Source organism: Heloderma suspectum, chromosome 3, assembly GCF_057233095.1.
Source record: "Heloderma suspectum isolate Gila_16-S chromosome 3, 16-S_ref, whole genome shotgun sequence".
NCBI lineage: Eukaryota > Metazoa > Chordata > Lepidosauria > Squamata > Helodermatidae > Heloderma > Heloderma suspectum.
The window spans coordinates 209,578,943-209,605,428 of NC_139460.1; the positions used below are offsets into that span (position 1 = coordinate 209,578,943).

At 44.1% G+C, this 26,486-nt stretch overlaps 1 long non-coding RNA gene across 1 annotated transcript; it reads right to left on the bottom strand.

Moving 5' to 3' along the window:
• Window positions 1-353: 353 nt before the first annotated feature.
• Window positions 354-26,486, bottom strand: LOC146350676 (uncharacterized). Its single transcript, XR_014788870.1, has 3 exons — window positions 26,251-26,486; window positions 1,882-2,010; window positions 354-581 (listed from the first exon to the last, which is right to left on the bottom strand). It is a non-coding gene; the product is annotated as an uncharacterized LOC146350676 (long non-coding RNA).

The window sequence follows — 26,486 nt, forward strand, 5'->3', positions numbered from 1 at the left end:
CTTGAAAATAAATTCAAGCACTTCCTATTTTGAGCAGGATTACCACTTGGCACAATTAGGCCAGGATAATGTTTTTAGACAATGAATTTTAAAATATGCCCTCATGGAACATCCCAGGGAGGAACGAGGACAGTGTTATATTTTCTCTGGATCAAAGTCTGATTTCTCTCGGATGTCGGTGTGTCCCTAGATGGATGTACTGAAGCATTTTATTCAATCACAAAGGATGCTTTTGAGCCATTCCAGAGGCAAGAATTTCAAACACTCTAGATTTCAAAATAAGTCATGTGCTGTATGATTATAACAGCTAAATGAACTAAATTAGCTAAATTATTAAACACTTATTGAAAAATGAGGATTGTACATGAACAGTCACTTTTAATACATGATCTCTTTGATGATAATTTTATTCTCATATGTGAGGCTTTTTAAACAATTGGTGAATTAAATTAATATCCCCAGGTTTCTGAACACAACAACAACAACAATGGATTAACACTTCAGTTGCGGTGTGTTTGGGTCATGTTGATTGTCTTCCCTGCCATCGGTCTTCAGTCTTCTTTTTTCACCATTTTCTGTTCCTGAATGCCAGGGATAGGATATTTAGAGTGCAGTCCTATGGGATAGCCCACTACATTATTTACGTTCCCCTTTTTTTTCACCATAATAGCCTACGTAAATATTTATGTAGACTAAAACGGCGAAAAATAGAGAACGCAAATGGCAGCCGCCCTGGCCACCGCCATTTGCGTACGCCATTTTTTTTTTTTTTGCTCAGCTTGCCGTGATAGGCTACGTAAATACTTACGTAGCCTATCACGGCAAAGACCAGGATGCAAATGATGGCTGCAGCAGCCGGTCGAAAGACCAGCCGCCGCCATCTGGAACATCTGCCCCAGGTAAGCCTCGTCCCAGCGGGAATCCGCGGGGGGGGGGCAGGGGGGGCAGGCCATTCTGCCACAGATTTCGGGGGGCCGAATGCCAGTGCATTCGGCCTCACTGAAATCCATGGCGGAATTCTCTGCCATCCCTACTTTTCTTGCCAGTCTAGCTGGGGCTCTGCAGAACAGGAGGGAAGGGGGCTGAGTTGGCTGAGTATGGCATAAGCCAGCCTCCCTAGTCCCCTCCCCTGCCCACCTACTGGCACGCCCCCTTTCTCTCCTCTCTGAGGTCACTTTTGCAACCTCGGAGAGGCAGCCAATGCAGTTCTCTCCACGCCAGCTGCAAGGGAGAGGGGGAGGGGCAAGAAGCTCAGCTTCCTGGGTACAAAGTTGAAACTCTGACTCCAACCTTGGATCCAGGAATCCAAACCATCCTATCCCCTCACCCTCTGCAGACTTGGTCTAGGGCCACAGGATTGCTCCCTTAATATCACAGAGGTGCATACTATTAAATGTCTCCTGGGATGTCTCCTGGGTTTCACTCCTGATTATGGCCTTACTAGGCCCATTGTGGTTTGGAGAAGATTTTTCTTTTTCTTTCCCCCAACCAGATCCACCTGGCAGAGATTCTGAAGCATGACCCCCCCCTGATAATGTGTAAATTGGCTTACATATGCGCATATTTGCTCTGTAAGCCCAATATGATCAAAATTACATATGTTCATCTGTGGCATGGGAATGGTAGAATATGGCTGGCCAGGTTTTTGGTTCCAAAGATCTTTGGATGGGGACAGACGAATATGTCAGTTTTGATTTCTCCCACGATCAATTTTTGTATTTTGTTTTACTATCTCAAGTTCTCTCCATCCAGTATATGAAGAACCTTGCAAATTTTGATAGATTCTTATGAAAAACAACCCAACACACAATTCTCACCCATCTGCGCCACTCACATTCAATAGATACAGCTATTTCCAGCATGGAGAGGACCATGCAATACCTGTCTGCCATGTAGTTGCTAAAGATGAGGAGCCCATCACAAAAACAGAGAGGCAGCGCCACAAACATCATCGCTGTCATCGTCGTCGTCATCATCATTATCAGCATAGTGCCATCAATGCACATGGCACTGTACAGAATAAAATAATAGAACAATGAATCCCTGCCCGAAAGGCTTACGTTCTGATAAAATCACAATAAAATCACAAAATAAAACCAAAAGGAAGGAAAAGGAATGCACCAACCAGGCACGGGGAACACTACAAAAATAAATAATCAACCTTACCAAATAGTGAATAAAATCTAAATTAAGGTTCCAAAAGCGGTGGAAAAGAGAAAAGTTTTTAACTGAGATTTAGAAACAGTAATTGAAACAAACATAGTTGAGTATAGGAGGATTTGAACAAACTGGACAACATACTGATCCATCTCTATCTTTGGATTGCTATGATTCTAAGATTGTTTGGATTTCCTTAGTGTCCTACTGATATTCCTGGGACAGGGCGACCCTGCACTAATAGACACGGCTAGGAACTAGGGCAGGGATCGTACTGGATCCAGGGAGGCTTTACAACAGCCTGCTCTTTGTACCTCCAGTGGAATATATGAAGGAATAGGGATGGGTGAATCTATCAAGCGTGATTTCACTCAGGTTCTCATTTTTCCAATGCTAAGTTCATTGCATGTCAGCTCCATGTCAAACTGCAATTTTTTAAATAGCTTGCCCAGAAAACGGCATGCATTTTTGTTGGATTTCTTTAGAAACCTACATTTTAGTATGCATTTTTAAAAACAAATGTATGCTTTCTTATGTGCAGTTTTGCAAATGCACACATTTCCCCCCATTGAATACAGTGTTTTGTGCACCGTTATTGAAATAAATACATTCTCGGTGCTATTTTTTCATTAGAAAATGCACATTTTTGTCCACATTGTTTGAAATGCACCCATGTTTGTATGTCTCCCTACCACCACCATCACAAACTTCACTTCCAAACTCCATCACAAACTTGGGAAGTGTGAATTTGGTAAGCTGTCGTTGAAATTCAGATCACCCAATTTCTCACCCGTCCCTAAAGATGAACTAGCGCATATCCCCTGCTGGAGAGAGGTGTGAACCCTATCTGCATCAGGATTAAAGAGGCACAACATTGCCTTCGGCATATTCCCTGGAATATAAATAGAAGCACTGCAATTTACTTCTCCCGCTTCTATGTAATATGTGATGCCGCTGTTACATTGATTTACTTTAGAACAGAAATGCAGTCACTAATGATGTTTGGGGAAAGAGTAACTGTCTAACCTACAACTCAGTTTGAAATACTTGGATTGATTTCAGTAAGGCTAAATTGTCTTGCATTCATGTGCTCTGTCTGAATTGGTTTAGGAATTAGATTGCCCAACATTATTCAGTTCTGTTGCATGCAGAGAGGGGCCTTTGCAGTTGGCTTGGAGATCTATTATGTAAACTTACTTTGAGTACAAAGCATACAGCACCTGACCAGCCCATCTCTGTTCACATGGGTTTGCCTTGCAAAGGGGCTGGCAACATTTTAAGTGCCCCACTGTCATAGCATATAGATTTAGTTTTCTATTATCAATGTGCCATCAGTTATTTTCTGCTGCTTCCAGTAGTCAAGCGTAGCAAAACTCATGATTACAGTAAGTTGCTGCATGTTGGAGCATCAGACAAGGGCTATTGAGGTTGCCTTTGGAGGGAGGATAAATCCATAAGGATACAATTATGGATGGTTTTTATGAGTGAGTTGAAATGCACTATGTTGCTGAAAAGTAATTTAGATTCCCAGCAAGCTGAATACTTCTCAGGTTTTGAGCATAAGAGATCAATCAAGCAAAGCTACAAATCCTGTGTTTTGCAGCTCTGGTGGGTTTTTTTTGAAACATAATACCTAAAGCATTCATACTAGAGAGAGTTAGTCGAAAGGTTAATTGCTTCTATCTGATGTTGGATGTTGTGGAACCTTCAGGTTTTCTTTTGTGATCATCTCTTGGCAAAACCAGACATTTTGCTAACCTTTTAGATTAGAAAAATGTTGTGCATTCACCAGCTGTCAAAGTATTACCAAAAGCCTACAAGAGTCAATGGTTTCTCTGAGGGTAAAAACCAAAGTAAGTCCTACTTAACATAGACCCATTGAAACAGACTAACTTAAGTCCCATTTGTTTCAATGGGTTTGCTCTAAGTAAGGCTTACATTGGATTTTCCCCAAAGGCTCTACAGTAGCATGGCCATGTGTTCTACTTTATAGAGGACTGTTGTCTCTTCAAAGGCCTCCTGTATTTGAAGTCTGTCCAGTCCAAGTCCAGATTAAAGATTTTAAAAACCCCATAAAAAGTGAAGGCTGAAATGAATACAGATCCTTAGTGAGTGCAACAAGGGTTTCTGCAAAGCATATCATTAGCTTGGCACATAGGCCTAGAGAGTTCAAATAGTAGTCATAGGACACAATGGGAAATAGCAGACCTGAAAGTAGGGATGTTGCAGGAGTCTGGGAAGGGGGTGGAGTCCAGTGGAGTTACCCCACTCGCTTCCCCTGAGATCCGCTTGCCGAGCCTCTGTGCTTACTCAAACCTGCTTGTCAAGTGGCCATGTGTCTGGTGAGTGCTGGGGAGCTGCCCATCCTCTCCATGAGCCACCATTTTGCATAAAAAATGATAGTTCAGCAGATTTCCATAAATCTAATGTTGTGTAAATGGCAGCCATAAAGGGGACATTTATGCAACATTACAGGACAGAGAAGGCCCAGCCTATGAGGGGAAAAGGATGGATAGATGGACAGACAGAGCAGACAAGTTGGCACTGCTTCCCTTCCAGGGTGGAGGAGGAAGTCAGGTTGAGCTGTGGGGCAGTGACCATAGGTAGGGATGTACAAACAGTAGGGATGTACAAATCACTTACCTGTTCCGGTCGGGGCATCTGCTGGGGGGGGGGAGGTGCTCCATCCCTCCCCCCAGGAATCCTCGACAGCCGGCTCCGTTCCGCGGGAATTCCACGGAGCCGCCGGCCGGCTCCGCCAGCAGCCGGACATCTGGCCGCTGGCTAACAGGGACACAAATGGTGGCTGCCATAGCTGCTGCCGTTTGCGTCCCTGTATTCAGCCGTGATAGGCTACGTAAAGACTTATGTAGCCTATCACATCTGGGTTTTAAAAAAAACAAACGAGTACGCAAATGGCGGCTATGGCCGCCGCCATTTGTGTTCCTTATTTTTGGCCATCTTAGTCTAAGAAAATATTTACATAGACTAAGATGGCCAAAAATAAGGAACGCAAATGGCGGCGGCTGTAGCCGCCGCCATTTGCATACGCTTTTTTTTTTAACCCAGACTTTACGTCTTTACGTAGCTTATCACATCTATGTACAAAAAACACACAAAAAACAGAAGTGACCAGACTGCAAATGGCGGGGGCAGCCGGTTGGAACACCAGCCGCCACCGCCACCACCGAAGCCGCTGCTGGAGCCGCTGCCGTCCAGAACATCCACCCCAGGTAAGTCTTGTCCTGGGGGGGATCTGCAGGGGGCGTGGCAGGCCGTTCCGCCATGGATTTCAGGGGGCTGAATGCACTGGCATTCGGCCTCACTGAGATCCGTGGCAGAATTCTATGACATCCCTAACGAACAGTGTAATATCCGCTCTGTCTGTGTTTTGCAGATTGTCAGGTGCCTTTTGTTCCGTTGTCCACCCACAGATGGATGTGAATATTTTTTTTGTTGTTGTGCGGAAAAATACACAAATAATACACAAATACGTAATTACTACTTTATCTGCCTCACATTGAAGTCTCCAGCACCTGCCTTCTCCCCAGTTCCCTACACATCATGCTTCTTATATTTCTGGCATGCATGAGAACTGGAAAGGAAGCAGCTGCTGTGGATTTCAAAGTGAGGTGCATGTTTACTTTGCCTTGAAGTGACAGGAAAGGATGGCATGGGTGCCTGAGTCTATCCAGGAATCCGGTAGAACCACCCCCACTCCCCACCTGCACCCCTGAGCCCTGTTCACGGATCCCCTGCCTGCGCTTGCTGAGTAGCCCACACTCACCTCAGTGGCCTCATTAAGCTCCATGGTCATCACTTTTTGAAAAATAAAATGGCTAACGTGAAAATACACCTATTTGTGTATGCGCGAAAATGCGCATTTTGCAAAGATGCTCATTTTTGTGCATACACAAATACGCACATATGCATATATGCACAATTTTGCAATTGCCTTTAAAAAAAAAAAAAGGTGACTGCAGAACTTGATGAGGCTGCCAAGAATGGGAGGGGCTTGAGTGCAGTCTGGGGACCTGCGAGCGGGGCAGAGGCTGAGTGGGCACCCAGAGAACCTGGATGGGGGTAGGCTCACACATTCGTAGTGACAGGGTGTGATGCAGTATGTGCCAAGAGCAGCTATGTCTAGGTGGCATGCTGAGGACTGTTTTGTCATCTGATGAAGCTCCTGCACATGCTGCTGTTGAGAGTTGTTCAAAGTAGGATTACACCTGAATGGGCATGACAGTTTTCTTACAATTCCAGAAATTCATATTAAGGTAATACCTTTATTAGGCAAACACAAAGAACACAAAAAATGTGCAAGCTTTTGCAATTTCCAGATCTCTTCATCAGGGAAGATGTTACACAAAGCATGGGGCAGGGGGGGGGGATAACAGAGAGAGAAAAGGCTGACTTGATGCTGAAGTGATAAAGCCTGCATGGCTAAAATACGGGATGCGGGGGCTGCAGGCATTCAAGTTAGGCTCTATCAGGTGATGTGATGGTTTCAGGCTCCACCTAGAACTGCTGGGATGAAGAACCAAACAAACAATGGTTGATCCTCCAGTTCTGAAAATACAAAATCCAGTTGTTACTCAGAACCAGTGGAGGCTGGTGATTCTGATGTCAGTGGGGCATTAAATCTGCTCTGGGTTTCAGTCAGAACAAGTCAGAACTCTAAAGGAGATATCCAAGGTGCTGAGCTATTTGGGGGGATGGGGTTCAGCACCTTGGATCACTCCTTTAGAGTTCTGTCTGGTTCTGACTGAAACCCAGAGCAGATTCACCATTCTATGACATTGGAGCCACCAGCCTCCACTGCTCAGAACTGCCTCCATCCTTAAGCAAAACACACAGGTCCCTTGGTAGATAGAAAGCAGATGTAGAGAAAAACTAAATGCTTTTATATTAACCAAATGGAGACAATGGTGTCCTAGGTTTTTTTTTTTTAAGCCAATAGAAGCCAAACTGGGTAGCTTTACCTAGTAGTTGGAGGGGATGAACCCTCAGGGAATAGTCCCAGCTTTAGTTTTGTATTTTTCTCATGACCAGTATGACTAGCTTTGCTATTTTTAGTACAGCTCACCTTTACCGCCCCCCCCCCCAAATACCTGGGTTGTAAAACTATCAGTGGTCTTCAACAAGAGATGGGGAAGAAATTAGTTCAGTTCACATTTGAATGTGAATTCACCTAATTTCACTTTTGAACCAATACATGAACTGAAACCTGGTTATTCTTCAACTTTTGCACCTCTCCAAATTCTCTAGTCAAAAAACAATGGTTACTGGGGCAGATTAGAAATGTAGTAAGTAAGTAAGTAGATAGGCAGATAGATAGATAGATAGATAGATAGATAGATAGATAGATAGATAGATAGATAGATGGATACAGTGTGGCATAGCAGTTAGAATGCTGGACTGGGATTTGGGAGACCCGAGTTCTAGTCCCCATGAAGCTGACTGGGTGACTTTGGGCCAGTCACTGACTCTCAGCCTAACCTAACTTGCAGGGTGTTCCAAGAATAAAAAAGACAGGAGGATTATATATGCCACCTTGGGTTCCTTGGAGGAAAAGGCAGGTTATAAATGTAACATATAAACAAACAAATGAATAGAGAAATCATAGGGAGGCAAGGCATAGCTCAGTGGTAGAACACTTGCTTTACATGCAGACAACCCCAGGTTTAATAGGGATGTACGGATTTTGTAAAATCCATTCAGTCTGCATTTTGCAGATTGTCAGGTGCCTTGGTTTTCCATCACTGGCAGAATTGGCATTGGCAGAATTGGCATTGGAATCATTGGCAGAACTGGATTTTTCAAGTTACTTGAATTTGCACAAACATGCATTTGCCCAAATGTGCAAATTCCCCTCAAATGTGCATGTTCATACTTTAACCTATGGGGGAAATGCACATTTTTGGTTGGTGTTTTTTTATTTTATGTATTTTTTTTTCTATGGCTAAATTTGCATAAAATTCCAGAAAGTAAAACAAACAACAACAGCAGCAAAACAACTGGTCCTCAAGTCTGTGGAATCCATGTGACTAAGGAAAAGCCAGTCTGCTGCAGAGTCCATGGGTTAGATTCATAGAAATCCAAACTCATTTGAATCCACTGCAGATTTCTCTGACATCCCTAGCAAGGAGAGACAGGTGCCTAGACCCAGGCAAACGGCTATCAGTGAGAGGGAGAGGTGGTCTGATTTCGTATATGGCAGCTTCACATATTCCAATGTATACTCTGAATATTTGAAATCATACAAATATTGAGGCTATAATCCTATACCCACTTCTGTGGGAGTAAGCCCCATTGAACGCAATGGAACTTACTTACTACCCAGTGAGCACGTATAGGTTGGCATTGTGAATTGTGGTGAGACAGAATTCTACCAAGGAAGACTTGTGTCAGGCATTAGTCAACTTGAGATTTCAGAAAGCTTTCTCATCAAATGAACAAAGCCATCCCACTGTGATCATTTTAATTACTGGGTAAAGGTCTCGCATCATGCAAAAAAGACACCTGGAAACACAACACTTGATTTTCCTCTACCATTTCCCATGCGATGTCTGCCTTTCATACGCTAGGAAAAAACAGACTTGTTACAGACAGTTTGGGTAGTTTATAAGTCCTTCATGCTGATAGTTATGATGCTTTGAGAGAAGAATAGCTTTATAATGTCTGGCATTATTGATTTTATTCAAACAAACACAAAGCACAACATGGGGGAAAAAGGCACTTCAAAGGAGAGCAGAAGATCCCATTCTATGAATAAAATTTGAATGCCAGAAATCGATTATGTTCACCTAAAATGAACAGAGGCAGGGAACTCTTCTGAAATATTTCGATTTTTAAATAAGGTTTGCCAAGGAGTCCTGTCTCAAATAGCCTAACAAAAAATGAACTTAATAATGAAACCTAAATACAAAAAATCCATTCCACATATAAAACTACCATGTCAGGGAGAAGGGTTCTAGTGGTATAGACTTCCCATCATATCTAACTTTCCTTGTGATAAATATATATATATATATATATATATATATATGTGTGTGTGTGTGTGTGTGTGTGTATGTGTGTGTATATATATATATATATATATATATATTGTTGTTGTTGTTCAGTCGTTCAGTCGTGTCCGACTCTTCGTGACCCCAGCTCTCACAGCCATACATTACTACTGGGAAAACCATAGCTTTGATTAGACGGACCTTTGTCGGCAAGGTGATGTCTCTGCTTCTTACTATGCTGTCTAGGTTGGCCATAGCTTTCCTCCCAAGGAGCAAGCATCTTTTAATTTCATGGCTACAGTCACCGTCTGCGGTGATCTTGGAACCCAAGAAAGTAAAATCTGTCACTGCTTCCATTTCTTCCCCTTCTATATGCCAGGAAGTGATGGGGCCAGATGCCATGATCTTCGTTTTTTTAATGTTGAGTTTCAAACCAGCTTTTGCACTCTCCTCTTTCACCCTCAACAAGAGGCTCTTTAGATCCTCTTCGCTTTCTGCCATGAGGGTGGTATCGTCTGCATATCGGAGGTTGTTGATAATTCTCCCAGCAATCTTAATTCCGACCTCTGATTCATCCAACCCGGCATTTCTCATGATGTACTCTGCATATAAGTTAAATAAGCAGGGTGACAATATGCAGCCTTGTCGTACTCCTTTCCCAATTTGGAACCAATCGGTTGTTCCATGTCTGGTTCTTACTGTTGCTTCTTGACCCTCGTACAGGTTTCTCAGGAGACAGGTAAGGTGGCGTGGTACTCCCATCACTTTCAGAATTTGCCACAGTTTGTTGTGATCCACACAATCAAAGGCTTTAGCATAGTCAATGAAGCAGAAATAGACGTTTTTCTGGAATTCTCTTGCTTTCTCCATGATCCAGCGAATGTTGGCGATTTGATCTCTAGTTCCTTTGCCTCTTCTAAACCCAGCTTGTACTTCCGGTAGTTCTCGGTTCGCATACTGCTGAAGCCTAGCTTGTAGGATTTTGAGCATCACCTTGCTGGCATGTGAAATGAGCGCAATTGTGCGGTAGTTTGAACACTCTTTGGCGTTGCCCTTCTTTGGAATTGGAACGTAAACTGACCTTTTCCAGTCTTGTGGCCACTGTTGAGTGTTCCAGATTTGTTGGCATATTGAATGCAGCACTTTAACAGCATCATCTTTTAGGATTTTAAATAGCTCGGCTGGAATACTGTCATCTCCGCTAGCTTTGTTGTTACTAATGCTTCCTAAGGCCCACTTGACTTCACTCTCTAGGATGTCCGGCTCAAGTTCAGTGACCGCACTATCATGGCTATCAGGGACATTCAGATCTTTCCTGTATAGTTCTTCTGTGTATTCTTGCCACCTCTTCTTAATCTCATCTGCTTCTGTTAGGTCCCTGCCTTCTTTGTCCTTGATCATGCCCGTCTTTGCACAAAACGTTCCCTTGAGATCTCCAATTTTCTTGAAGAGATCTCTAGTCTTTCCCATTCTGTTGTTTTCCTCGATTTCTTAGCATTGTTCATTTAAGAAGGCCTGCTTGTCTCTCCTTGCTATTCTCTGGAACTCTGCATTCAGTTGGGTATATCTTCCCCTTTCTCCCTTGCTTTTCACTTCCCTTCTTTCCTCAGCTACTTGTAAAGCCTCATCAGACAGCCACTTGGCTTTCTTGCATTTCTTTTTCTTTGGGACGGATTTCGTTGCTGCCTCCTGAACAATGTTACGGACCTCCGTCCATAGTTCCTCAGGCACTCTGTCTATCAGGTCTAATCCCTGAAATCTATTCCTCACCTCCACTGTATAATCATCAGGGATATGATTTAGGTCATACCTGAACGGTTTAGTGGTTTTCCCGACGTTCTTCAATTTAAGCCGAAATTTTGCAAGAAGCAGCTCATGATCTGAGCCACAGTCAGCTCCAGGTCTTGTTTTTACTGACTGTATGGAGCTTCTCCATCTTTGGCTGCAAAGGACATAATCAATCTGATTTCTATATTGACCATCTGGTGACGTCCATGTGTAGAGTCGCCTCTTGTGCTGTTGGAAAAGAGTGTTCGCTATGATCAGCGTGTTCTCTAGGCAAAACTCTATTAGCTTTTGTCCTGCTTCATTTTGTACACTACTTCAGACTGTGTATGAGGCTCAACATGATTCAATGTTCCTCTCTCTCTTGAACAAGATAAACAACACAGCTTTAAAACAGTATACAAGATTCAGCAAGAGGAACAAGAGTTCTGAAAAGGGAAGGCCTTCCTGCTTAATATCCTTCAACAAGGTCAGCAGACACATTTCAACCGGCAGGTCATTCCATACCTGAGGAGCAACGAAGGAAAAGGTCCTCTTGCATGTGGCTGCCAGTCTCAAATTAGGCAGCCACAGCAGAGAGCCCTTACTTAGGTGGTGGACCGGGACATAAGGGAGAAGGTGCTCCCTAAGGTGCCGTGAACCTAAAGCATGTAAGGCCTTAAAGGTAAGAACCAGCACTTTATATTTTGCTTGGAAACTGCAAATAAACTGCATTTGCCTTGGCATTTACATTAGGAAGGCTAACCAGTTGAAAATATAAATACAGGCTTACAGCTTGTATCTGTGGAGATGTAGAGGCATCTTTTCCAGCTTCCTTTAAGCTCTTTAAAATTGTGGCAGGATGCACCAGGTAGTGTAGGCTGGCTGAGTGAGCCCCACATCAGGCAAAGCAAAAGAACTAAATCAACTCTAGTTTCCGATTGAGTACATTTATTCAAGAAAAAAGCAGAGAGATGTTCAGAAATGACAAGTTGCATTAAAATAAGATGAAACTGCAACTGAATTAGCTAACTAAAACTGCACTCTCAGGAAGCTGAAATCCTAAGAATCATTCACCAAAGTAGCTTACATGTGCTGGGGTGAGGAGGGGACTTGTCGTGACTCATTGCCAGTTGCTCGAAGATATGGGAAGATTTCATAAACAAAGGTAGTGCTATGAGGGTTGGGCAATGCCTGGGTGGGCGAATTCAAATTGACCAATCAGTGCCAAGGATGACCTGATCATGTGTCCTCCAGGTCATTCCTGCATGTACCTATTTAAAAGCTGAGTCATAAGAGGGGGTGAATGGTGAGAGTTAGCTTGGGATGTGTAGTCAGGACCAGTGTTAAGAGTAAGTATGGTTGGGCATCTGCCAAGGGCCAACATCCCAGCATAGGCCCACTGAAAAGTGCCCCTTGGACTTGCTCCTCCTCTTCAACATTGTAACCTGCTTGTTCACCTGTCTCTCCCTCTGGCCCAGATAATGGAGGTAGTGAGAAGGAGGAGCAGTAGATGCCACTGCCTACTTACTCACTGGCTCTCTTCCTATCAAGCAAACAAGAAGTAGCAGTGATGACAAAGAGAAGGGAGAGGAAAAGCATCTGGTGCCAATGGTGGTCAAGAAGTAGACTTACTTACAGAAGGGGCCCATCGAGGGTGTTCTGCCCAAGTGTAGGGATGGACGAAAGGGACTTACCTGGTCCCGCAGCTTGTTTCGCGGTGGGGGGGAGGCGCTTCGGTTCTCCCCCCAAAGTTCAGGAGAGGGGGGGAGGTGCCCCGCCTTGCCCGGACGAAATTCAGGCTGGGTGGGAGGCGCCCCATCCCTCGCCGGTGAAATTCAGGCCGGGTAGGAGCGCCCCGTCTACCCGGCCGCGAAAAAAAAAGTAAAACACACACACACGTGATAGGCTACGTAACGATTTACGTAGCCTATCACGGCTAGATTTCCAAAGTCAGCCATGATAGGCTACGTAAATTGTCACGTAGCCTATCACGGGTGACTTTGAAAAAAAAAAAGTGCGTACGCAAATGGCGGCTCCCATGGGGACCGCCACTTGCGTTCCTTATTTTGGCACGTCTAGTCTACGTAAAGATTTATGTAGACTACGGCGAAAATAAGGGCAATGCAAATAGCGTTCCCTTATTTTCACGTAGTCTACGTAAATCTTTACGTAGACTAGACGTGCCAAAATAAGGAACGCAAATGTCGGCGCCCCATGGGTGCCGCCATTTGCGTACGCGCTTTTTTTTCCCCCAAAGTCACCCGTGATAGGCTACGTGACGATTTACGTAGCCTGTCACGGCTGACTTTGGAAATCTAGCCGTGATAGGCTACATAAATCGTTACATAGCCTATCACGGGTGTGTGTGTGTGTTTTTTTACTTTACTTTTTTTTTTTGTAATGGCGGTGGCGGCAGCTGGTCGGGAGACCAGCCGCCGCCCCCGCCCCCGATGAAATGGCGCTGAACCGCCACTGGGACCCGCCGCCGAGAGGGACATTCGCCGAAGGTTAAGTCCCATCCCAGGGGGGCGGGGGGCTGGTGGAGAATTTCCCCAACACTTTTGGGGGGCCGAATGCATTGGCACTCAGCCTCCCGAAGATTCGTGGAGAAATTCTCTGCCAACCCTACCCAAGTGACCTCAGAAACCTGGAATCAGCACTGTGTGCAGTACTGCAAAATTTGGGTGCCTATTGATGCTTGGGCATGCCCTTTCTTCAGATGCATTTCTAGGGAAAAAATGGGGGGAGTTTGGGTTCATCACACTACTTGTAGAAAGTTGCTGGTTTTAGCTTATTTTATGGATTGGTTATTTTTATGGTGTTCTTCATGTTTTACGGTAAGCTGCCCTGACATGTATTTTTAAGTGAAAAATAAGTGCATCTCCCCCTCCTCCCTTTCAGAAAAGAACCAAAAGCAAGCAGACAGGAAGTCCATGTCACTTGTAGGGATGGCAGAGAATTCTGCCACGGATCTCGGTGAGGCCGAATGCCAGTGCATTCGGCCCCCCGAACTCCATGGCGGAACGGCCTGCCACCCCCCCGCCACCCTGCGGATCCCCCCGGGGACAAGACTCACCTGGGGTGGATCTTCCGGGCAGCAGCGGCTCTGGTGGCAGCAGCTGCGGCAGCTGGTCTTCTGACCTGCTGCCGCCGCCGCCATTTCCAGTGTTAAAAAAAGAAGAAGACGACATGTGCCTTTTCTTTCCATGATTCTCTGGAGTGTCTGAAGTAACTCTGCATTGAACTGCAACCAGCAACTTTAAAGAATTCAGAACCAGGAAATTACTATTTGCCTATAATAGGGATGTACGAATTGTGTACCTTCGGTGCCGCTTGACTTCCGCAGTTTGTGGCCAGTGCTCTGTTACGCCATTCACAAGCCCCCGGAATTCTCCTCTTTTTTTCCTGCTCTGAAAATTATGAAGATAAATCCATACCAAAAAACCATAATTTCAGTGCCCAGCTGTCCCTGTGAGTCTGCATAACTTCCGTAAGAAGAATCGCTATTTTTTGGAAATATTTACGTATTTTTTTAAAAAATTGAAATCCTCCATCTCCATTTAGTTTCAGCCAAAACACTTCCTCTTCCTAGCAGCTTCCCGAAAGAAGGCTGTCTTAGGTGTGCCTGAGCAATAAACTCTTTTAAAGCAACATTGTTTTAAAGAAAGAAAAAAACTTTTAAAATGACCATGCCACTCCAGGATTGGCATGGTCACGTTAAGAGGTTTTTTCTTTCTTTAAAACAGCATTGCTTTAAACAAAGAGTTTATCATTCAGGCACACCTAAGACAGTCATCTTTTGGGAAGCCCCGAGGAAGAGGAAGTGTTTTGGCTGAAAGTAAACGGAGATGGAGGATTTGAATTTAAAAAGAACACCCACAAACAAGGCAGTGAGCACAGTTCATTTTTTTTAAAAAAAACTTACATATTTATTATCGGAACATACTACACTGTGTTTTTATTTATGAAAATTCCACGACACTTTGCAGATGACAAAAAAAAAGCTGCATGACTGCTGGCTCCACAGGACCTCATGGTGCCATTCCGCAGAGGATCCCGTGGCACGGACTGAAGGGAATTCGATCCCATTTCAGTCCGTGGCAGAATCCTCTGACATCCCTAGCCTATAACAGAAGAAGAAGAAGAAGAAGAAGAAGAAGAAGAAGAAGAAGAAGAAGAAGAAGAAGAGAGCCAGTGGCCAAGATTATTTTTAGTGGTTCCTGAAGAATTTCAAGAGTTGTATGGCTAGTTCTATTAATTTGCATTTAAATCATCATAATCATTGTTATCGTCATCAAACTTTGTGTGTGTGTGTGTGTGTGTGTGTGAGAGAGAGAGAGAGAGAGAGAGAAAGAGAGAAGTTTGAAAGTTCTTGTGTTTAGTAATGCATTTAAATTGGATCTGTGCTCCCTGTACCCTAACTTACATCATGACTCCCTGTCAAAAACAGCAAGACAAATCTGCACAGGCATTGGTATGAACCCTATTTGCAGACAAGGGGGCCCTTCAGTGAAGGTCATGAAGCCCTCAAGAGACATCAATTTACAGTGACAGTTGATTAATCAGAAAATGAAAAATAACATGCCATTGTTCTGAAAGAGATGGAGGCATGAATAACCTCTAGATAAAAGGATGTTGGAGGAGATAGGATAAATGGTTAATAATGAAGTAGTATGAACAGGAAGTCCTTCTGCCAACTCTTGAGCTTAGGAAATCGATTCACTCAGCTGCATATTGTTTGGGACGTTGTTATGAGGATGAGAATTAGATACTTTTAGATTGTGCGATGTTCCTTCTCTTCAGGAGAAGGACTGCTTCATATTCTGATTTTCCAAATGCCTTTATGACATCTTGAAAACAGAGACAGCTTACAGTATTATGCATAATCCAGTCTCTATCCAGCAGCATTGCTCATCCTTCTGGTGCTATCATGAGTGGTCTTCTGGCTTTGTTCCTTAACAACAAAAGGGGGCGGCGGCAGCAGGTGGGGGTTAATTCACTAGCTTATCAAAGACGTATGGTGGAGATACTAACTTCAAATTATATTGTCCAAATTTTGTACCCAGTGAATTTGAATTGTTCTTGCCTTTGTTTGCCCTTTCTTTACCTCAGATGGGGCAAGCTAGCAACCCCACCTTCTCTGATGTATCCTTTTGACTTGGGGGTTGGACTCGATGGTCTTGTAGGCCCCTTCCAACCCTACTATTCTATGATTCTATGGTGCTTCCTTGGTCTCTTTTAACATCCACCATCTGGTTCAGAAACGCCACTCATATGAACTACGGTGATACATTCTGCATTGGGCTGCCATTGAAAGGATACTGGAAACAGCGGTTTGGTTCAGAATCTCATGACCCAGTGTTTAGTGTGAATTACCTTTAGGGATCATTAGGGATGGCAGAGAATTCCGCCACGGATTTCAGTGAGGCCAAATGCACTGGCATTCGGCCCCCAAAAATCTGTGGTGGAATGGCCTGCCCCCCATGCCCCCCCCATGGATTCTCCCCAGGATGAGGCTTACCTGGGGCGGATGTTCCAGACGGCAGTGGGTCCGGCGGCGGGTCTGGCGGCGGGTCCGGCGGCGGTGGCAACTGGTCTTTCGACCCACTGCCATGGCCACCATTGTCATCCTGGTCTTTGCTGTGATAGGCTATGTAAGTATTTATGTAGCCTATCATGGCAAGCCAGGCAAAAAAAAAAAAACATACGCAAATGGCAGCGGCTATGACGGCCGCCATTTGTGTTCCCTATTTTTCGCCATTTTAGTCTACGTAAATATTTACATAGGCTATTATAGAAAAAAAGGGGGGGAATGCAAATAGCGTACTGGGCGCTGTTTGCGTTCCATTTTTTTTGCCATTTCAGCCTACGTAAATATTTATGTAAGCTATTACAGCGAAAAAAAGGAACGCAAATAGCTCCCACTATGCTATTTGCGTTCCCCTTTTTTTCACCGTAATAGCCTACATAAATATTTATGTAGACTAAAACGGCGAAAAATAGGGAACGCAAATGGCGGCCACCATAGCCGTCACCATTTGTGTACGCCGTTGTTGTTTTTTTGCCCAGCTGTGATAGGCTACGTAAATACTTACGTAGCCTATCACAGATGCCTGTCTGGATGCAAATGGCGGCCGCTACGGCGGCCACCATTTGTGTACACAGCAGCCCATCCGCGGCCGGAACTCCAGCTGTGGACGGGCCTGGCCGGCTACGGACGGGCCTGGCCGGCTGCAGAGCAGAGCCAGCCAGGCAGGATTCCAGGGGGGAGGACCAGATCACCTCCCCCCTGTTGAGGATTCCAGGGGGAGGGACAGAGCGCCTCCCCCCCCACTGCGAACACAATCCGTGAAAAGGTAAGTGACTTTCATACATCCCTAGGGATCATACTTCACTAGTCCTGTGCCGAAAATTTCTCCCATATTTTCTTTGACCATTCTTATTCAATTGTATAGAAGAGAAATTGCTTTTGAAAAGAAATTCAGTGGTGAAGAAATTTTGGAGAAATTCTCATGGGTTGGGTCTGGGTTTCTTGGGCTTACCTTACTTAGGAGGCGTCTGAGGAGGGAGCACAGGTGTCCTGTTTTTCATTCTACAATCATGTCTCTGACTGCCTGTGGCCTCCTCAGCTTCCTACCCTTTAATGAAAGCCCAGTTTAAGGCACCATGAGGTAATTCATGGTGCCTCAGGGCTTTTTCAAATCAGGATGTGCAGGTGACCTGGGGAGGCTAGTTGTGATTAGGTGAGCTCAAAAACACCACAGAAATAAATTATAAAACACCCTGAGAGTGAGGCAGAACAATGGAAACCTCTTTCATGGGCAGGGTGGGGGGAGACTTTAGGGAAATTGGAGGACAGATTTTGGCAGAGCACTAACTCCACCTCATCCCTGGAGCAGGACACAACACTGTCCCCACCTGCATAGAGGTGGATGCATTGCATACTGGGGGCCAGCCTACCAAGACAGCTGATGCTGTTACAGCACACCCCCCCCCTTACCAAAAAAGAAAGATGCTGTGCTACAAGCCCTGCCAATGGGGAGCCCTACGTGGGAGAAACTATGGAGAATTTCTCCTCCCGCTGTAGAAATTTGATGAAATTGTCTCCCAAATTTCTCTGCCCACAAGGAAGGTGGATAATTTCAAGAGGCAATTTGCTCAGAGCTCTATATTTCACCTGTGCTGAGGAAAGTGTGCTGGCTCCCTATTAGTTACTGAGCACAACTTAACAGTCATATTTTTTTTTTTTTTGTAACCTTCAATCTGAGGTGCAGAACCTCTCTCAACCCATGGGCCAAATTCCATTTCAGAGAAGCTTTCAGGGAGCAAATTCCAATAGTGGGTGCAGCTGAAGGCAAAAGGGGTGGAGCCAAAGTGCAAGAAATGCCATCATATTTTAGCTTAAAGCTCTTGCTGACAGTAACAAAGCTTTGGAGGAGGCATTTTAACCTTTTGGGATGGGGAAAAACTGCAAAAGTCAGAAATCACCAAATAAACAGCGGTTGGGGAAAGGGAAGGGGCATCATGGTCCTCTGGGGAACCCTGGAGGGCAAGATTAGGGCTCCAGGATGGCTGGATTTGGCCCCTGCACCCCGCCTTAAATGCTTCGGGGAACCCCTCCTCCTGTATTAGCCTTCTCATTTGGGAAAATCCAATGGAGGCTGGTGGCTCCAATCTCAGTGGGTCAGTGAGTCCATTCTGGGTTTCAGCCAGAGCCAGTCAGAACTCTAAAGGAGCTGTGCAAGGTGCTGAACCTATTTTGGGGATAGGTTCCACACTTTGGATAGCTCCTTTAGAGTTCTGGCTGGTTCTGATTGAAACCCAGAATGGACTCACAGCCCTGCAGAAATCAGAGCCACCAGCCTCCGCTGTTCCTGACCTTGAGTGGGAATCCACCAGAGGACAGCTTAGTCAGGCAGGGGGCTGGCAGCATCAGGCTGGGATTTCAGGACACTGGAGATCTCCAAGCATACAATTTGCTCTCACAAAATCTGGAGCTCAGGCTGAGGCTTTTTCAGCTCCTTGGGAAGACTAGCCCTCCAGGTGATGCCTACTTTCTGAAGGGTGGAGAGCCCTAAAGGAGTAGTCCTCCCAATGGATGCCTAGAACTCTGTTGCCTCTCAGTCCGCTCCCATTTTGCATACTGGTTGCACTGATGCACTGGGACTGGAAAGTGTGAGATCCAAGGTGTAAAGGGGGCTGATTCATGGGGTGCCACCATTAAGGTCTCTGTATCACTCTGGACAGACAACCTCTGGCTCAGGCTTAGTGCTGGGGCCTGCTTCCACGTTCAGCCCTTCTGGAGATCAAGTGATCCTGATCAGCTGATTTCTCCTCCTCAGTGTCAGAGTCCTGGCTGCTGCACAGGATCTGGTCATGTCAGATGTAGCATGCTCAATCAATGGACTGCCATTTTGGCGTCTGTATCGGACATTTCAATGGATCTTCGGTTACGCCTTATTCAGAAAAGCTCTTGTTTCGGGTCTATTGGATGCCATGTCTTTTTAGTAAAGGCTTGTCAAATTCGGCTAATTGTTGGAAGTGTAATGCAGTCAATACTTCTTTTATTCATATGTTTTGGAAATGCTCAATGGTCCCCTCCTTTTGGGAGGAAGTTATTGTATGGATAAATTTTGTATTGGAAAGCTCTTTAACATTTACTGATGTAAGTGTTCTTTTAAATTACTTACCTGCTTCTTGGAATGTAACACATGGTCAGCGTAAATGGATTTTTTGCACCCTTTTGGTTGCCAAAAGACCGATACTATGATATTGGAAGGATAAAAGCTCACTGCCTATAACACAGTGGGCCGAAGACTTAACAACACTAGCAACATTTGAAAGAGCAGTATATAGGCATAACATGCAAATGGACTTATATGCAGATATTTGGTCTGCTTTTACTGACGTTTATGTGCAACCCTTCCCCCACTTTTTTCTCTAATACTGTAATGTTAGAAACTGAGGATTTTGAACATGTTGTTGTATTTTTATTTTGTTCTCTTTTTTAAAGGTTTTTTTAATGTTTTCAGTTTGTTTTGTTTTGTAAAAATTCACAAGATTATTATTATTATTATTATTTAAGCTAGATGTGTTTTGTGGATTGTCAGGCGCCTTTTGGGCGAATCTCCCTGGCGGCTGCGGCTGCGGTTCGGTGGTGGTTTGGCGGCGGCGGCTGCAGCGGCCGGTCTTCCAACCGGCTGCCGCCGCTGCCATTTCCAGTAAAAAAACACAAAAAACCAAAAAAATGTGATAGGCTACGTAAAGATTTACGTAGCCTATCACGGCTAGATTTTTAAAAAATACCATGATAGGCTACGTAAATGTTTACATAGCCTATCACGGCTGAGTAAAAAACAACAACAACCACGTGTAAGCAAATGGCGGCGCCCATGGGCGCCGCCATTTGCGTTCCTTATTTTGGCACGTCTAGTCTACATAAACATTTACGTAGACTACGGCGAAAATAAGGGGAACACAAATAGCGTAGCGTAGGAGCCGCCGCCGCCAGGGAGATTCGCCCAAGGTAAGTCCCGTCCCGAGGGGGGCAGGGGGTGGCAGACCATTTCGCCACTGATTTCGGGGGGCCGAATGCGCTGGCATTCGGCCTCCCTGAGATTCATGGCGAAATTCTCTGACATCCCTAGGAAAGGGTCTTCTAAGCAGTGGCACCCTGGCTGTGGAATAGCCTCTCCAGATATGCTTGCCTGGTGCCCTCTTCATGCTCTTTTTGGTGCTAGGTGGACACATCTTCAGTCACCCAGGCCTTTTAAACTTCTTGCATTAAAAAAACAAACAAACCTGCACTCTCGATGGCTGGCTTATGCTTTATTTTAGTCATCTATGTGGCAGATTTGTTTTTATTTTCCTCTGCTAGAAAAGAATGTTCCTATGCTGCATTTTATTATTATCATTGAATTGTAATAATTGTATTTTGTATGTAATATTGTGTTTTATTCTTTGTTCCATGAGCCACTCAGAGAACTCACTGCGCTATTTGCGTCCCCGTTTTTTCGCTGTAATAGCCTATGTAAATATTTATGTTGGCTAGAACGGCAAAAAATAGGGAACACAAATGGAGGCCACCATAGCCGCTGCCATTTGCGTACGCTGGTCTTTTGGGGGGGGGGTGTTAATGAATTGCAGAATTCCATCCTGCAATTCATTATATGGCTTAAGTCATGTGGAGCAGACTCCTAAAGGAGCTCATCTATCACTTGAACTCCTTGATGGGTTGGGTGTGTTTAGGGAATGGGGAGGAAGAGGAAGAAGGCCATGGAAACATGTTTTTTTTTTTCTTTCCCCCAAACAGCCGACTTCCTAATGCCAACCAAAATGTAATTTATGGGTGCAGTCAGTGCTCTGAAGATGGGGGCATGAGTAAATTTTACCAGAGGGGTTATCCAGAGGTTGTTGATGTGGCTCTGACTTGCTGAAATGTAAATATAACACACCGTATATGTCTTGTCCCCTTTTGATGTGAACAATAAATATCCCGCACTGCTCTTAACTCCTTCACTTGGCGATCACTGTGCCTGTTCCGGAGTTTTTGACACACTGCTGACCATGCCAGTGCTGCTGCTCAGTGTAATATAGTGCTGTGCTACATGATTCTGCATAGAGAATTGAACTAAACTTTTTTTTAAAAAAAAAAACCTATTTAACTTTCTAATCATCTAGTCATCTAATAATAATGATCCAGAGTACAGACTGGGTTCACATTTTCTTTTCTTTTAGAATTCTATCCTGCCAATGTGGTTCCATAGAGCTGCCAGGGTGACACACAACAGAGGAAATATTGTGCCCTGGTATGATCCAGCATGTCCAGGAGTCCTCGTTCACAGAAGACAGTCCTCTATTTGAAGGGCTGCCAGAGGACTGTCCTCTATTTTGAAGGCATCTTCTGTTTGAAGGCAGTACAGTCCAAGTCCAGTTGAAAGATAATGGACCATCCAAAGGAAGAGCTGGGCATTGAAGTTGACCATCAACAGCATCTGGACAGCAGACTGAGCAAGGCACACAGGTCACTTGGTCACAGTCTATGGTGAGATGCACCATACTTCTATTTAAATTACAAGGATTATTTCTAAATCTGCGTCTATACATATAAATCAGCACACACCCGTTTAATGCAAATTGGTGCCCTCTTTTTTGGCGATGCATGAGTGGCCACCCTGCATGTAGTGATGGCATGGACTCTGATGCCATGAATGGGACCAGTTCCCATGACCCTCACTTCATGTTACTTACCAAGGGTGAAGGGTGGATGAAAAGGCTCCATTCATAGTAATGAAGGCTCCAGCAGGGATTGAAAACATTAGATGCACCATGCACAGAGGCCTGTGCTTGGGGGTCCAAAAGGCTTGATCTTAGTCCCTTTTGGACTGGACTCAGACAATCAGAGATAGAAAGGAATTATGAGGGCAAGCTCTCCAAATCCAGGCCAGTATATTGTTTTTTTTTAATTTCAGAACAGGACCTTGGTGTGATGCAATGATGCATGGTGTATTTAGGATGCCTTTGTGCTGATCTTAGGAGAGCAACAAAATATGCCTGGGAATCAGGCATGCAAAGTTGGCACAGGGTGGATCTGTTACAGGCAACCCAGCAGATCAGGCCATTTTCCCAGAGAAATAGTCCAAGTTAATCTAGAGAAAAATTATCATGAAATGTCCTCAAGGTTTCACCTGTATTGAGATTCTGGATAATCTGTATTTTATTGTGGTGGTGACCATGGAATTTCTGACACAGTTTGACTGAGCTGGGGTGCTGGCATGGAACATTTATAAACATTTCAATTTCTCAGCGGACCAAGCTATCAATGTTTGCAATCCAAATTGAGGGGGGTAGGGAATGTTGTCAGTTAGGCCAGGATTAAAATTTCACACCTGCCCTAGGTTCAACATGAGCTTTGTGGGACAAATTGAGGATTGGGAAGCTAGTGGGAGCCCAGTGGCAAGGTTTCTAAAAGAAGGGTGCAAACAAGCTAAAAAAGAGAGAGAGGAAAAAAAAAGAGGAATCTGAGGGAATGGTGGAAGCAAAGCAAAGGGTTAATGAGAGGGAGCACTGGAGAAACTTCCAACTGTCTAGGGTTAGGAAGTACTCTCTACTCTGGTGAGAGAGAAAACATGAATGCTAGTAGGGCCAGGCTAAAAGAGAAGGGGTGGGTAAAGGAAATGAGGCAAAGTAGACAATGGTCTGGAATGCAGGGCTTGACAAAAAATGGGAGGTGAAAACATCGTGTTGAAGAAAGGAAAAATTAACAAGAAAGTAGGGATGGCATATAAATGTACTTAAAGCCAAAGGTAGGCTGGGCAGTGCGCTATTGGCTGGAAAGAAATGGTTAGGCAAGGGAGGTTCAGAGGGCTGGAGACTAAGGGCCACAGATAGCATCCAAATCCAGATGCTGTACCTTTAAGAGTTGCACATAAGTGGAATTCTGCAAGTTGTGGTTTCTGGTGTCACTGCAGTATTGTGACCTGTCAACTCTAATTAGGGCATCAAGAATCACGACATTGATTCAGGGGTGAATTTCCCATATGGATTTGAATTAATATGTCAGCTTTTTTGGCTGCAGGCTCACAATCACTTGAATGGGAAGCATGAAAGCAAAGCTCCCTCCTTACCAAAAGTGCCTCCTCCGAAGAAAGCCCCTGACAGGCACATAGCAAGCTGACACAGGGATACAAGAAAAAAAGGTCACAGGCATTCTCGAAGCCTCTGCTTTCCAGAGGTGAGAACTGAATTTTCTTGCAGATCAGAATACACAATGATTACCAATCATGTAACAGTGAGAACTGTCATGAAGTAAAATGGCAAGGAAGGAACAGAGTGCTAAGGAAGACTGAGAATTCTTTAATCTTAGTCCTACTTAGCATAAAACCGTACAATCTGATCCATATGTGGCAATTCCTAGTTCCTCTCCCCTCCCCACAGCAATCTATAAATTATTTGTTTGTTTACTTTAATCTCTGTAGCAGTACCTGTAATCAAATATAAGCAATGATAAATATCTCACAAGGCACATGTGCAATATCCCTTCCTGCTCACCCCCCCATCTTTTCTTATTTTTTTTAAATCGTGGAACACAAACTCTCCTCTGCTTGATTCACAAATGTTTTGGTACTTACCAGCTTTCTTGTTGGGCATTAAGAGGGAAAGAAAGCTTGTATGATTATGAAAAGTCTCTCTTGGCTTGTAAATAGGGATGCATGATCGTTTTGTTTTTTCTCACAAAACATACGAGCATGCCCTGCTCAAAGCCCCAAACATGATCACGAGCATGAGCGTGTCTCCACCAAAAATGTTCACAAATTGCTGAACATGTGTTTGCATTCATTTTGTGCAACTTTCCCAGTTCGATTTCTGCAGATTTACTGATTTGTGCAAAGTTCCCCTGTAGACTGAATCAGCCCCATGTCAGACCATGGAGGAAAGTTGTGCAAATTTCATGTTCAATCTCTGCTCGATTTGCACAATTTTCCTGTTTACAGAGAGCGAGCAGCAATGGCAAATGGGAACAGGAACCAGGAGATAAGCATCAAGCCAAAGGTCAGAGAATCCTAGCGATCTGGAACATTACTCATTCCCCCATCCCTGCTTGTAATGTTGGCACATGCTCAGTGATGCATATTACCGTATTGGGACTTGTAGTTCCCAGCATTAGCCATGGTTGAACATTAGCTATTTGGAAACTCAACTGCCCAACCCCCACCAAAACAAAAACACCAGGGAACCAGAGGGGTTTTTAAATCTGGATAGTGAACAACACCCCCATAAAATATTTGCAAGGAGCAATCAAGCTATGTGGCTAGAGAGAAGATACTTGCCAAAGAGAAGGCTGCTTAGTCAGCTGGTCTGTAGGGATGCTGAAGAAATTCGAGATGGACTAAAATGAGCTTGGATTTCTAAGAATCTCTCCTGTAGAATCCACTGTGGAGCGACCCCTTCAGGCCAAGTGGGGTCCATGGACTTTCGGATTTTTTTTTTTAACTTTCCCTAAATTTACGCATATACAGTAAATTCATAAGAAAATATGTACGTTTCTGCTGAGGAAACATTGAATGGAATGGGGGACAATATGCTAAATGTTGTATACTAAGGTAAATTATGTAAATACTTATGTAAATTCTTACGTAATTATTTATGTATTTTTCTACATGACAAAAAAAATATTTGCATCCACCTGTTAGTGGATGATGGAACAAAAGGCACCTGACAATCAGCAAAACACAGATGGAACAGATTTTACACAGTCCGTACATCCCTACTTGTCTGATTGTGTAAATCACAGCAACGAGTACAAGTTTCATTGAGATGAACCCCTTAGCGTTGACGAACTTCTGTGCATGCAACTGCGCAGCAGCTGGCTTTGAAGTTTACATAGTTTCACCATGATCAATGGGTGTTTCATCAAGAGTAACGGGCTCATATTAAACACCCCCCACAAAAAAAACACCCTTTTGGGCATGCAGCCTTGCAAAGCAGCTTGGTCAGCCTGAACACTGAATGCACTCTTGCTGAATCTGGTTTTACATTCTGAGCAGGTGAAGAACAACGTGGGGAAAATACCACACTGTAATACAGCATTACGAGCTCATAATGATGACCTCTGGTGACATATCTTGATTTAATAGACCTGGTTTGAAAGCCATGTACAGTGATCCTTTCAAATTCAAGATGCCAACAAATTTTGTTCGGGCCACATTTTTAAGTGAAGTGACTTAATTCACATTTCCTGGACTGATAGAGAGACTGGAAGATCCTTCACACTGTGCACTTCTCCAGTTTTTGTGTGATACAGTTCTTGGCTCAAAAATGTATTCTACGCTGCCCAAAGAACTTCGGGTATTGGCCGTTCTAAAAGAACAGTAAATAAATAAATTAAACATTTTAGGAAAGATGTGCACAAAAATGTATGTTTTAGGAGAATGCATACAATTTAAATGTGAAGTTTGTTGTGCTCTTTTTTTATTTTTATTTTTTTTTAATGTTGCAGAAAGCAAGCCAGAATGGACTTAAGATTGAACACATGCAAAACTGATTTGGAGCAGAGACTGATCCTTCCAGCCCTATTTCAAATGCCATCAGAAAACTAAGCAGAAATAGCATATTCGTTCTTTCACTGTATCTCAATGGCCCTGACCTAAAACTCCCTATAAATTAAGCCACCAAAGAGCAGTACATAACCAACCAGATATTCTGCCAGCTCCTCCAAAGGGCTCCATGGGATCCCATCATTTACTGTAAAAAGCATCAGAGAACTAATTGCACAGCTAAAAAAGGTATCAGCGGGTTGCAAGAAGCCATTACTCACCCCAGCAATACACCTTGTAAATTATTAGCACATTTAAGCTGAGCTTCTTGTGCTGGTACTGTGTTGGCAACCTGCTGCCAGACTCTGATCTTTTGTAACAAATCACTGGCAGACAAATGTGCTTTCACTTCAAGAGCCACTGGGAGCTTGTTCGACACAGAGAGATTAAAAACAATTCTAGGAGCAGGACGCTGAGTTGCAGAGAGGCCTGGATGCATCCAAGGGCAGCAAGCATC